This window comes from Physcomitrium patens, chromosome 1 (genome assembly GCF_059467195.1).
Source record: "Physcomitrium patens ecotype Gransden chromosome 1, ASM5946719v1, whole genome shotgun sequence".
NCBI lineage: Eukaryota > Viridiplantae > Streptophyta > Bryopsida > Funariales > Funariaceae > Physcomitrium > Physcomitrium patens.
The window spans coordinates 25,390,092-25,403,518 of record NC_143410.1 but is presented as its reverse complement, the minus strand read 5'-3'; positions in this window follow the sequence as shown (position 1 = coordinate 25,403,518).

Sequence of the window (13,427 nt, the reverse complement as noted above, 5' to 3'; positions counted from 1 at the left end):
GCTCTGAGTTGGACGCGGCGAATTCGAAGGACAACACTCAACAAATAGGCTACCAAACCCGAGCAAGCTCGAGACCACGACAAACCAAGAGGAAACACGACTCCGGGCCCTCGCTCGCACCCTGATCGCCACCTCCCCCACCCCCTCCCCACCCCCTCCTCCTGTGTAGATCACGGCAAAACGATGACGACGACGACGACGCTCCTACGAATGTCGTTACACGTCCATCCCAAGGCCGTTTTTCGATCACTCATTGTTCATGAAGCAAAACGAGGTCGATACATAATCATATAACACATAATCATAACCTAGTATTTCCACTGCGAAAAGAACGGCACACGATGGCGCGGGCAGCCGGGGACGCAGACGCGAACGCAAACGCGAACGCCGCGCCAATCGTGAATGAATGTTCTTCTGTTCTTCTGTTCGTGAAGGAGAGTGGTACACCACCATGACGCAAGTATCTAGGCTGCACTAAGGATAGGCGGAGAGATTTATTAGGATGGTGCCTGCCTCTCCAGAAAAAATCCACGCTCATTCCTCCCACTCTCTCTGCCCTCTCTGTGCTCTCTCCCTCATCTTGTCTGGCTCGAGACCCAGATTTGATTGCCCCAAAGCTGTGGACCTCTGATTATCGATCCTTGTGTAGGCCAGGCCCTCTTTCTTTGCGGTGTGGGCCTCCATGCTCCCGAACGCACAGCACAGCACAGCACGCATGCCACAGAAGACGAAGAAGAAAATGAAGAATAAGACCTTGGGTTGCGTTGCGTCGGGAGCGTAGGTCCACAGCCACATGCATGCCCGCCGTGTTTCTATTTTTGCGACGGTGGACGCGTCCTTTCCTCCGCGCACTCTCGCTTCCGGGTACTCGCCCCTTCGTCCAGCATCGATCTCCGAGACTCCGTGATCTCTTTCCCGGCGCCGCTCGGCGTCCCCGTCCCCGTCCCCGTCCTGTCCCGTCCCCCCCCCCCCGGTCCGTCCTCTCCCGGCCCGTTCCGTCCCGCCCCTTTCCCATGTGCGTCTGTCCGATCCGGTGTGGCCATGCCACGTCCGAACTTATCGGCGTTCGACCAACGGTAGAATGACACGTGTAGTTGATGAAGGAAAGTAAATAAAAGAAACAAAACCATCGTTTCCACCTTGATGTCCTGCATCATTGCCACTTATGAAGATTCATCACTTTTCACCAAATTCTCCAAAATTAGGGTATAGCGTTATATTTTAAGCTTGTTTAGATGCCAATTATGTTCTCACGTGTCTTTTTCTCTCTTAATGTGTTACAAACCTAGAATCCTGCTTTTGGGATCACAATAATCTCTCTTCATATAATATTTATATTTATGTTACTTTAGTAGAAGTGCACAACAATAGCAATGGTTCTCTTCTGAATATATCATGAGAACAGTAAATACTACATTTGTTTACATTTAGACACTACGCTGTTCCATTTTACTTACACACGATGTATACTTGTTCACGTTGACAGAAGAACATATTTTCAACAATAAAACATTTTCATCCTCTGATATTCTACCTCAATGTATCTACCATTACATATAGATGAGGTAATTTGAACCTTGGAGAATGAATAATATTAAAGTGATTTCCAAAAATCTATCCAGATTTTTTTTTTCTTTTTTTTCTTTTTTTTAACGAAATGAAACATGTCAGGCATAAAAATGAGTTTGAATAAAGTAGTTGAACGTGAGTTTCAACAATAAAATAAAATAAAATGGGTATTCTTGTAGTAACCACAACGGAAAGAAATATTTATTTAAACTTAAGATTCATGTTTATAATTGGATTTGTGTACAATAAATGGAATCCATGAGATATAAATAACATGTGTCTAAATATATATATATATATATATATATATATATCTATTGTCAATTTCTTTAGTTAAGTTCCAAATAAACCAACAAAATATTTTATCAACTCAAGGATATAAAAAAGTTAGATTGACACTAAGTTTTACAAGTTTTTGTAATTTGCGAAACATTTTTGACCATTCACATGATCAAACATCAATAGTGATACAAAAATTCTTGTATGGTTGAATTGTGAGTGAATTTTCACATACACTTCCACTATACATGTCAAGAATGAATTAGATGAATAATAATATTATTAGAAATTTATGAATTGAACATGTCAATTTCTTTAGTCAAAATGGTTTTTAACAATTCTTCAAAAGTATTTGTTCAAAATTAAAATAAAGACAAAACTAAACATAAAAGTCCTTGTTCAAGGATATATAACAACTAGCTAAAATAAATTTGAGATAAATTATTGTTGATATTTGTCATGTATATGACCATTTTAATTAACAATATATAGTTAATCTCAATGCATGTGACAATAAAAATGTCTATACAATCATCATTACAAAAAAAAAATGAGATTTGTAATGGATTAAGACATAGTGGATTGTAAAATGCTGAATTATTTGAGCAAATTTAAATTATCTCAAGATATGTATCTTTTGACATGTAGCTTTAGAATGGTATTGTATTTATACCATAATAAGAATAAACAAATAACAATTGATACACATCAACACCGTGACTCTTGTTATTATTTTCTTAAAGTGCACGTATTTTGAGATAAGGTTTAATAATTTCAATCTACAGATATTGCTATTCTTCAAATCTATTTCAAACTTAAACTTTCACCATACTTGATAGTTTGATAAAATCATATTATAAGCTCCATCAATCAAAATGCAAACATTTAAAAGCACGAGTATATTTTAAAAAGTATACATGTGCTATTATTATTTTTAACATCCATATAGAATAATCCATGATAAAAAAATAAAAATTTAACTATACTTAAAACTTTAGTTACTTTCAAAATTTATACATATCCATTAATATAGACTTTATTATTATTGTTATGATTATTATGCTTCAGCTTTTGTTTGTTAGGTAAACTTTTTCTATATATATACATATATAATTACAGCTAGAATCAAAAGCATGATTTAAAATATTTCAACTTTCATAATTATTTTAAGTACATTAACAAGTTATTTTTAACAAGACTAAGACAAATAAATAATCATTAGATTTTAGGAAACACAGGATTGATGTATATACGATTAAAAAAAACTTTAATTTGATACTCGTGAAACTATTTTAATGAGTGCATAAAATGTTTTAAATAAAACAAGTTATTTTCTTGAGTTGAATGTGCTGGTGAACTTTTCTAAAATGATGAGAAGGAAAATAGAGAGAAAAAAAAAATTGTGAAAAAAAAGAAAATATCTATAATTATAATTAAATCATTCTTTTGGTGCACATACTATAGTGTTCAAAACATTTAAATTTCATATGTTAGTCAATTTTTGTGAAAAACGTATATCAAAGAAATGTTTTTATTTCAACCCAGAATTTATTTTTCCTGAGAAATAATTAATGTTTTAGTGTATATGTGTGGATACATGTGTATTTTGTAATTGACACATACACACACACACACACACATATATATATATATATATATATATATAAGCTACATACATAATGTTTTTGATTTTTGTCAAATTGAAACTCATATATAGTTAGCTAACCATCAGATTAATATAGCTAAAGTATCTTGGAGAAACTCATTGAATGTTGATTGAAACATCGATCAAATACTTGTGGTACTAAACTAACATAGTAAATGATTTTGCACAAATTCTTTAAAAATATTACAACTTCAATACAAACGCAAATAAAATTAGCGTGGTTTAATATTTTTGTTGTGAGGTTGATTAAATTATTTCTACATCTATCATAGTGAGCTGAAAAAAAATTAGTGCAATATTATTGTAGAGAATACAACAAATGTTGAAGTTCTGAAAAAAAAACTGATAGAATGAGGGTGTTGAAAAATCAGCAATATTTCTGAATGTAAATTTGATGTGTTCCCATGATTCAGTATAACATAACTGGCTTGTGTGAGTGGCTATGTATCTTAAATTCGTTTTTGTTTTCATGTACCATTTTCATTGTATGCAGTGAGTATTACCAATTGAAATATCATATAGAACTGACATTTTTCAATGGAAAATATGATGGAATGTATGGAATATTAAGATAGATAATCAGATAAAATAATAATGATGATACTAATCAAATTGGTATTATACATAATTTTCAGTTGGATTTATTTGTATGAAATGTATTTTTAACTAAAGTGATATTAGTTTAGAGTTTTTTTTAGTTTATATCTTTTGTCTAATGAGAAACTGCCAGGCTATTATTTAAATTGCTTTTGAACAAACTGTATGACTTTATAAATCCATAACTTTGTATCATTAAGTCTTATTAGTCATAACTTTAAATCATTTTTTTTAGATGACACTTAAATCTAATTAATTTCTCATCAAGAAAATTCAAAAAAATTCTTACACTATGATAAATGAACTAGATTTATATATAATTATCTAATTTAAAAATAAACAATGATGTATCAAATGAACTAAGATGTCTTAGTCACTTTTACATCAATAGATTGTCAGTTTGATTTTGTTGAGAATGTTTTAGAGACACACAAGAATAGCTTGAAGTAATGTGCACACATACAAGAAAGAATTTATAGAGAGAAGGAGAGCTTCTAAAAAATACTATTTATTGATGTGGTTGTCTCACTTGTATACGATGAGAAGAGGAGAAGATAAATAGTTTCTTCCCATTACATTCTAAACACTTTAGTTATAATATTTATTGTAACTATTTATGTTACTACAATAAATATTATAAAGAGTGCCAACTACATTTAATGCTCTCAATACTCCTCCTTGCCTATCATAATATTTATATAATATAAAATTTGCATAGAATTATGATCTATATTTTTCTATAGCCTTGCAAGATGAATAGCTGCTACCTCATTAAAACCTTATATGGAAAAATCTTATTGTATTCAAGTGCAAAAATCGTAGATGAAGGAAAAAGAGTACAACATTATTATTTTTAATTATTTAAAGAATTCATTCATTTTTTTATTCAAGAAAAGCAAGTCGCAGTATGTTTATGCCATAAGTAAGTCAGCATTAGTTGCACAAAAGAAGAACTTTGGTAAGAAGATCAACAAGATTATTTGTAGATTCAATTTTCTTGCCCTTCTATTTTCTTTTAACCTAAAAATCAATGTGGGTTTTTTTCAGCATTCACCCAAGTAACACAGAAGCTCAGCTGCAGATCAACTAGAGTGATTTATATTAAATGAAAATGAAAGAACAACATCTCAAATCAGGATTAAAGCAGAAACCCTGAACTCAACAGATTGGCCAATAACATTCACTCAAATGACACTCAAAAGGATCAGGATGAATGGAGCCAGTGTCTTCTTCCATTGTCTTCTTTCTTTATTATTCTCATTGTTACAGTGAAGAAATGAATGAACTTGGCATGGGCCAAAGTGAGAGAGGGATGACGACGTGCACATGAATCACATGAAGAGCTGACCACCACCACCATTTACATATTATCTCCATCAATCAATTGTTGTAGTCATCAAGGTCACCACCATCATCACCACCAGCACTGCAGTTCCTCCTTTAATGAACACCCTCTTTATTTAACAATGGCAATGGCAATGCAACATGCTCACTCACTCTCTCTCATGGGTCATGTCAGTACCTCATATTTTCATTTCCCCACTTCACTAAATCCTCCACATAAACTCACCTTTTGGAAGAAACAAAAAAATAAAACATATACCAAGATTCCTAAACTAATAACACTTACACACACGAACACAAGCATATGTATATATATATATATATGGTAGTGTTGGGGAGTTTTGAATAGAGGAAGAGCACCCAGAATAGCCTAAAAATGAATGCAGACAAGAGAAAACACTGAGAAGACAGAGGAGGACAGTGGCACTGTTCTGAGAAATCTGTTGCAAAAAAAGGACCAGTTTGAGTGTTGTTGTTGTTGCTGTTGTTATTTCCTTACAAGTGTTGTGAGAGTGCCTCAGACTTTTCGCTGTGGAATGAATCAAAGCTGTTTTTGTGGGGCGGCGGAGGAGCAGGAGAAGGAGGGGGCTGTTTTGCGATGCCTTGCAGTGGGGCCTGCGAACTGCGACAATCTTATGCTCACCGTGTGCGTTTGTCTGCCTGGCCCTGTTGAAATCGTAATCCGAAACTTCCTTCTGGATCGTAGTCTGTTGAATGGGTCCTCGAGGTCCCCCGCCTGGTGTGTGGACATCCTTGAGGATTGGCTGGAGAGAGGGCCTCTCCTCCGATCTCCGGAGCAGGCCCCTTCCCCTCTGGAATACCGTTTTAGGACTTTGTGACCCACAGTGGGGGTTTCTCCCCCACCCGGGAAAAATATCGGTTTGGGTGCATCTCGGTATGAACACAGATTGTGCGCATCCAACACAGGAAAGGTCAATTCTTACTCATCCGCTTCGGCTTTGTCTTCGTGGCACATCTCCATGTTTGTTTTACTGTGGCTTTGGAGGTTTTAGGGTTAAACGCGTTTGCTTTGTGTGACGTTAAATTTCAAGTGCAGCTCAGCTTCATACAGATTTCAGGGTGGTGATTCACATTAGGGTTCCTTGGTTGTGTGTACGAGCCGCCAGTGTGCTGGGCACATGCTTGTCTGATCCGTTTGATTGCATGAGATTGAAATCCTGCAGCGTTAAAAGAACGGAAAAAAAGAAAAAAAGAAAAAAAGAAAAAAAAACAGAGAGTTTAATTGAGAATAATTTCTCTTGTAACAACTTTCACAGTTTGTCTCAGTGCACGGAAAACGCTGGCACTCACTGGATGGTCGGTTCGGCATCCCGAGATTTGGAACTAAACTGGGAAACACGATTAGTACTAAATGAATCTAATGCATGTCTTGAATGAGACATAGGACACACTGCACCTCGTTCTTGACTGAGAAAAGTCTACTGCACTGTGATCTGAGAAGTACACCATATAGTCTTTGCAAGGGAAATGGAGGCATGCTGGCTTTCTCTGCACAGTTATCGGTATCCAGTCCCTGCAGTTCTAGAGAACAGAGGCTCTCTAGAAACAAATTAGGGCACGATCGTGGGATAATATTCATTTTGTTATTGCCACAAACCTCAATTACGTTCTCCAGCAGGATAGTTGTTTATTGTTACTCACGATTAGAAGACCAATATTTGCTTCTTGGAAGAGGAGAGCATGAGGAAATTCACACATGCTGCTGATGTTAGTAAGAGTTTTCAAGATTTCACCTTCAAGACCAGTTTTGTAACCAAATGAGGTTATGTGACTGTACCACCTCTTCACACAGTGCCCTCTGAAGCAACAGACGGCAGCATAGGAGTTGGGTCTTTCATGAGCTGCAGTGAACCTGGAAAGTCTGGCACAAACCAACAATCGTTCACAGGAATACAATGTTTTCCTGATTTTTACAAACGGAACAGATCATACTAAATCGGATGTTGTGGAGTAACATTGTGCACAAGCTCGGGTGCTGAAAATTTATATCAAAGAAGTCATCCACATGAGCAACCTGAGACGAATCGACATTTAGAAATCAAGAATGGAGAAATCAACAGCAGAAGTAAAATCACAAACTCTTCGTCTTTCCAGTTAGTTATGTCATGCAAAACAAACGCACTGCTGCAATTCATTGCACAGTTGAGATACAACCAGACCTTTGTCGCACACCAAAGGTTCCTCAAACCCTTTCCAAATGATTCTGAGAGTGGAGAAGCATGTTTTCAAGACCACGCCTCCGACAGCCTCGTTGCCAAAAGTTGCAATTTGATCCACAGCGGTCACTGTGTCATCTACAAAAACCCACTGAAACTCACCATTTAAATAAATAACAAGAGAAATATCGCATTCATGCAACAGTGAGGATCATCTCAACCGTGTGGAGCATCCGATGCTGAAGTTTGCGATGTAACGTGTGGCCAGGAAACCATGGCAACATATGCCTGCTTCAGTGGTCGATACATTCGTCCCAGCGAAGGAGTTGATAAAAGTAGTCACTGTAAACCTAATCGACTTAATCAAGCAGCTATCTATAAGAATCTTTGAACATAGCATTTGCATAGAGTTTCACCACTTGTCAGTATTGGCAGTTTCACCGACAGAATTAACGGTGATAGCTGCAGAATTAACGGTGGATACATCTGCATTGTGAACGGCTTTACATGATAGATTCCTTGCGAGGTAATGTACAAAGCCAACCTAGAACACTTTCTTAACTCTGTAAAGCTCCGAATGCATAGGATTCCTGCAAGTTCCTGTGTATTCTTTTAAAAACAGAAGGATGGTTATCACATGAGACTAAACACCCAGTTGGAGCTTGCAAACTTCAACTTGTAGAAGGTGTTGAATGTTTCTCTCACAAACCTTTGATGAATCTGTCACAAAATTGTAATAGCTGCAAATTACATCTTCAAATTTTTTTTTGAAATTCTTTTTGAAATTTTTAAATATCAACTTCAAATTGCTATCTAGTAAAGTGTCCGCACCTACCATGGATTAGAATGCATCCTTGTGAAGTCTTCTTGCTAATGCTTTCTTGATGGAGGTGTAAAACCACTCCAATGTATGAAAGATTTTTGCTTGATCTACACAAAATTTACACGATTGTGTTCAAATTCTAAATTAAAGTTTCAACAGTTGTAAATGATTCTACGTAAATATACTATAATAAAATTGAACAAATAGTAAGATTTATGTAGATGCACATTTTTAATATTGTATGCTTGTATGAACCAAACACACAATGATAAAATTGAATAAATAATTGACATGAAATACAATGCTTCTATACTTATTGTTGCATTTTTAATTGTACTTAAAAGATTGGAACCATAGTAAAAAACTAAAGGATAATAAAAAATAAAAAATAAAATCAAGTCTAATCAAATTTGTAGCATTAGTGGAGTTACTTGATTACCTTTTCTTAAGAGACATTGTTGTAGGATTATCTTAAAAGAGATCAAACCATCCATATTTTGAGAATATTGTAGCCTTTTTGAAAAATGAAATGGCCTAAACGAACTCATATAACCAACATTTATATTTGTACGAAATTATTGTTTGTTAACTACAGCAAACATATTCAAATGCTATATTGTCTTTAAACTTTATTTAAGTAAGGGAAAACATCATTTGTACCCTGAAATATGTGGAAATGTCCAATATCAATGAATCACTAAAAATGGCTCACACATCTGAACTTTGAGGTGTTCAACTTTTGAATGACTTCATTTGATCTTTTCTTAAGAAGCAAAGAGAAGTATTCATGTAAAATTATTACATGATCGCGATTAACTTACACCTGTTCAGAGGGTTTCAACTGTCAATTGCGTGAAAGTTCTTTGAGATGGTAATCTCGAGTTGGATTGTTTGGACGCATGCTCTCACAGTGAAGAAACTCAATTTGAGAGCAATTTAATGAGCCTTGCTTTCAATACACAGAAGAAGAATTTTTCTGTCATGAAACATCTTGATGATTATTTAAACACAAACTTCATTGTATGAATCATACTATCGATGCCTTGTGCTGCTGAAACTTTGTATGAATTTAAGTCTGTTGATTTCAGGTTTATTTGTCGATTATTGAAGAGTTGAAGCTAGACGCAGAGAGATCTCCCCGAGTCGATGTAGAAGTGAATTTGTCATAAATTGGAGAACATTTTTATTTTATTTTATTTATTTTATTTTTCACTTCGTGGTTTTAATTGTTATACCTAACGGGTCTCGTGTGCATCCTCAACCTCTTATTTGTTCTTTTCTTGTATGTAGGTGATCCAAGGACTTTGATATCAAAGATCGAAAAAATTCTAGTTTCCACGATCAGCTCTATTTCAGTGCAGCAGGGAGACAAACTTGATTCCAACGCACTCTCTGCCATGATTAGCACAATCGCTACTACAGTTGGTAGTTTTGCAGCTAGTGATTGAGTTACACCACGGTTGCTCCATCTTTACAAAAAATAGCCATTCAAATAATTTCAAAAAAATTAAAATTGGAATTTTTTCTTCTGCTATGAAACAGGTGACACATTTTCGTAGCAACACACAAGCGTACTCTCATAACAAGAAAAAAACCTAAAGTTCTAAAGCGTAGTGCACTTAAGATAAAGTGTTTCAGATTTGGGCTATTCATGGGAACTGGGACATCAGGACAATGACTAACCGCAGAACGTCAACAATCGGCTGAATCGACCACTTGTAGATCCGAGTCAAGCTATTTGCAGGCTTGTTTTTCAAAGTTGGACTCTCATGAGGAGTGCTTTCAAACAACGGCCACAGTGTCGCCAACCCAGCGTAACTCAACACCCCCACAAACGCCGCGGAAGCAAGCACGGCAGGCCCAATGAAGTCATACAGAACTGTGCACACTGCAAAAGCGAGTAGCCATCACAAGAGCTTTGCAAAACCAATTTTCTTTTTGAGCAGAGAATCACTCTCTGCCATGATTTTGCATGGACGAAGTATTCGTATGTAGATTTCCTAACATTAGTGTCTCAGACGATCAAATTTCAGCACGATGAGAGGATGAATTGGAGATGTATTTCATGTTGGAATTATGCTGAAAGCATAGGTACTCGGCAGCAGTCACCTCGGAGAAAAGTGAAACCCGCCTGGTTCCTTTCCGTTTGTGTTAGACGTCGCTGAGACTGAGCACTAAATCGATAAAAGTTTCGTGGGCATTGCTCTAGATCCAGATATTTAGTCTGCTTACTGTGTCTCTTCAAAATGCCATGTTTGCCAAGTAAACATACATCCAGACTTGAACAAACGAAAGGGTAATGGGCTGTCCAGCAGCAGCCTGGCGCATTGCGGGAATTCTAAGAGTTAGTATACATGAGTCTAACCTCTTGACTCCTGCGTGATAAGGTCACGACCCTGTTCGTGAGCTCTGCGCCGCCATCCTCCTCAATTGCATGCAGCTATGGACGCACTCTGGATTGCGAGCCCAGTGACACATGGGAGTTTCGTATGTGTCACTGGGCTCGCAATGTGACATAGATGATCTTCTATGGTTGTTCACCACTATGACAAAAATTGATTTTTTCTAGCATGCCTTCCATTACTTGATCGGAGAGCAGATCAGTATCAACGTTTGCAGCAGCGGGGGCAGCATCGGCTTCATGTTCGTGGGAGGCCGGACTTGCACTAAAAAGCCGGGGCCCGACTTGTGTGCGGCACGCGGTTTGGGCCCCGAATACACCTAAAACTAAAACAAGGGTAACTTTGCAATTATCAAGAAGACTTGGGTATTCTTGAAATTTTCACATATTTCAGGGTTACAAATGATATTTTTCCTGCAAGTAATAATAATTAATAATTGAGTAATGTTTAAATTGGTTTTGTTTAACTACAAAACCTCAATTATGTTTTAAGTAAATTACAATAATAATTAAAAGAATTTTCTTCAGCAAATAATGTAGAAAATAATGTTACCAAAGAAAATTATCAATATCAAACAAAGGAGCCTTAGAAAAATATATTGAATATATTCTATGAAAAAAGAAAAAAAAAATTGAATGATTTTGAATAAGTTGAATTATTTCTATAACTACATCTATTAAGCTGCCTATTATTGAGTAATTCAAGTGAATTAGATAGAAATTGTTTTTAACTTTGTGTTTAATTGGTTTTTTTTTTTTTTTTTTTTTTTTCTGAATAAAAAAGTCACAATTTTTTTTACAATTGAATAGTGTCTGTGACAGTGTTTGAAGGAATCTTTAAAATAAATCATAGTAAAAGGGGCAAATATCACGCATGCCCTTGAAGTTTCTAGAAATATCAAAAATGCCCCTACTTTATTATAGTTGCAAATTTACATTTTGCGTTAATAACTTATCTCTTCATGTTTGTTTTTAGTTTATACTGGGGCCCGGCACGGCACTTTTCCGTAGTGCCCAAGCACCGTGCGAATCCCCCACCCCAGCTCCCAATGCAGTCCCAGAAATCTCGGTTAGGTAGTAGGGAGCACCGAGGTGGTCTCCGGCATTCAAGTGCTGTGCTACATAGTATAAATTTGTTTGGCATGCTCCTCTGCATCTATTCCACTCTGCATCTATTCCACTCTGCATCTAGTTCACTGCAATCGCAATCCAGTCAACTTCTTCTGCAGTTTTGGTAAGCTTTCTCAAGCTTCAATATAGTGTCGTAGTTGTAATGATCGGCACGGTTTTGGATTACGTTGGTGGGAGGAGAGCCTAAGTGCTGATTTATGGCTGAGACATCGGCCTAGTCGAGTTTGGAGGTGAGACCCAGTTCGAAGGTTCTGCCATCTGAGGCTCCTCGTGGACTCAAGGTGGGTTTTGCCCTTCGAGCAAGTTTTCAATGTGTCTATATGTATATATGTTTTTTTTAAAAAATAGAATAATTCAAGAAGATATAGATTGTTAGTTCTAACCATAGAAGACATAGGTTGTAAAAATTTGGAATATATTATAACTTTGAGGAATTAAACTTTTGAGTGATTTATGTATAATAATTTATTTTAATTCTTTTCATAAATTTGATATTTATTCTATCTGCCATATTCATTTTTTAAATTTTTAATATTTAAAATATATTTCCATTTGACGTTTTTTTTTTTTTTTTTTTTTTTTTGACTCATTCATTTATATGTTGATTATAAAAATAATTGGTATTTTTAGCTATAAATTTCCTAATTAATAATTTTAAAGAATTCATAGTGATTTTTTTGGATAGAAACGTAAAATAAAATTACTTAATTCTCAAATGTTGCGTGACATCTTTCTTAGATTCCTAAGTTATATCAAAAATAAATTCTAAAACATTTTCTAAATTTTATACAAATTTATGTAAGATGAAAATTTTATAACTAAAATACGATACAAGAACACTTTTATTTCTAAACCATCGTCTTAAGTTTCATAACTTTTCTCTTTAGAAAAATTAAGCATCCAACCCATATACACACAACATCAATAGAGAGAGAGAGAGGGAAAAAAAAACAAAAAAAAAAACAAAAAAAAAAAAACAAAAACAAAAAACAAAACAAAACAAAAAACAAAAACAGAACACTTCCTGAAACAAAATTGTCACAGTAGCCACTGAATCTGGTGACTTGGAAGCAAGTGGTCTGCTCATGGTCGCCATCGCTCACGGGCTTGCTATTGCGATCCTGGTGACTGTTAGCAGCGGAGGGGCATGTCAACCCCGCTATTTCTCTGGGTCTTGCTCTTGTCGGAAAGATCACCGTCATTCGCCTCGTCCGAAGCTTTCACTACATGTTGTTGCAATTTATCAGCGACTACCAGTCATGAACGAACCACATGATCGATCACTTCTCTGTTGCGCTGTTTCCAAAGACGTTTCACAAGTCGACCGCGAAGCTTGTGCTTGATACAGAAGTCCATGGGTTGTGTGCATTGTGTGCAACCGAATTTGTTAGGGAGGATGCTCAGCGACTAATAAGTGTGAGATGTGGTTTGCAATGCCCA